A 2,203-nucleotide genomic window follows, 5' to 3' on the forward strand; every position below is an offset into this window, starting at 1 on the left:
TTCTCTTATGGGGTAAAGATCCAGAAGGGAATGACCTTGGTGGCCTTGACGCATATCCGGTATGTCACACTGACAGGTATAAGCTAACTCCTGCAGGCAATAGGAAACCTGTGAAGGTACTTCGGTATTTCCCGTTGAGGGATAGGCTAGAGCAATTGTACATGTCTTCATACACGGCCAAAGCTATGAGATGGCACGCTGATCGGGAATTGCATGACGAAGATACCCTTATACACCCTGCTGACGGGGAGGCTTGGAAGCATATAGACAAGGAGTTTCCTCATTTTGCGTCAGAGGTTCGAAATGGGAGGCTCGGGATCTCATTCGACGGGTTCAACCCTTTCGGTAAAACAAGTGTTTTATCTTGATAATCTTGCTAAGGGTGACGCGTGGAAAGTAGTCAACCTTGTGCACCCTCGAAACATTTACCGGGCGGCTACACTTGGAGAGGCCGAAGACGAGAAATAAGATGTTGCGTATCAAGAGCCCAACGCAATAGGTATTCCTAACTCCTCTACCGTTCGCCTTAATAATTTTAAAGCGGGTCGTTCGGTGCGAATTCGTGATGAAGAGCCAAGGCTTATTGATATTGATCCAAATCAAGAAACAGACGAAAACTCTGGCGATGAGGAAAGACATAGTACCAGAAATTAATTCTGACACCGAAGAAGACTCATCGGATGATTCTGATTACGAGCCTTAAAATTTTTATTAAAAGGACGTAATCCATTAATTTGTAATAAAAAAGACTTTTTCCTTTATAGTTTACATATGTTGATTCATATTTCAGTTATTTTATATGAATTTTGGTGATATATGATGAACAGGAAGTTAGTATGGTTGACTAAAACCTTCTGTTTTTTTAATGCATTTTTTCACTTTAGCCGACGAAATACACCATAATTAGTCGGCTAAAACTATCTTAGCCGACGAATTACACTATAATTCGTCGGCTAAAACAATATATTTCGTCGCCTAAGATGGTTTTAGCCGACGATTAACCTAATATTTCGTCGGCTTTAGTTACTTTTTAATTTTTTATTTACATACTATAGCCGACGAATGTTTTAGGGTATTCGTCGGCTAAACCCTAAAATTTTTCTACTGCATACTATAGCCCTATCTTCGGTGGTTATTTTTCGTAAAATTTTTATACGACTTCTTGCGCCTCATCATTTTGAAACTATTTTCAGTTGGAGGTCCGGCCAAAATACGTAATTTAGACAGTTGAACGACCATTTCCGTGCGTTTAGGGGTTTAACTTACGGGATTGACCGTCCGGATCGAGGCCTTAACCTTGTCGGATCAAGTTGAATTTTTTCCCATACATGTATTTTGTCATGATGGTCAGATCTGACCATCAGATTTATGTTTTTCAAGTTTTATCATCACAATCACAACATGCCTACTAATGTTGTATAACTTGTTTACCAAGTGTTAAGTAAATATTTCGTTTCAAAAACAAACTATACGTAAAACCTTCAAACGCAAAAAAGTCGTGAACTAAGATATGACTAGAATGGTGAAATACATCCACGGTTGAAAAATCACGGTATTCCGGTAAAGATTCGGTGCTGATAGTTGTGGTGAATGCAATTTTTGATTCTTTCTCTCTATGAGTAGCCCTATCTTTGGTGGTTATTTTCCGTAAAATTTTTATACGACTTCTTGCGTCTCATCATTTTGAAACTATTTTCAGTTGGAGGTCCGGCCAAAATACGTAATTTAGACGGTCGAACGACCTTTTCCGTGCGTTTAGGGGTTTGACTTACTGGATTGACCGTCCGGATCGAGCCCTTAACCTTCTCGGATCAAGTTGAATTTTTTCCCACACATGTATTTTGTCATGATGGTCAGATCTGACGGTCGGATTTTTGTTTCTCAAGTTTGATCATCACAATCACAATGTGCCGAATGTATAAAAGTACTTAAGTGAATTTCAAAGGTTCAGCCGACGAATTTCAAAGGTTTAGCCGACGAATTTCAAAGGTTTTAGCCGACGAGTTTTATCTTAGCCAACGAGATTTGTATCTTTAGCCGACGAGATTTGTATCTTTAGCCGACGAAATAATAATTTCGTCGGCTAAAGTTGTCGGGTTTAGAGACGAACACCCAGCAGAAAAACCCTAGCCTCCTCTCCCTCTCTCTCTCCCGGTCTCCGCCTCCTCCCTCCTCCCTCCTCCCTCCCTCTCCCGGTCTCCGC

Source organism: Fragaria vesca, linkage group LG4 (assembly GCF_000184155.1).
Source record: "Fragaria vesca subsp. vesca linkage group LG4, FraVesHawaii_1.0, whole genome shotgun sequence".
Classification (NCBI taxonomy): domain Eukaryota; kingdom Viridiplantae; phylum Streptophyta; class Magnoliopsida; order Rosales; family Rosaceae; genus Fragaria; species Fragaria vesca.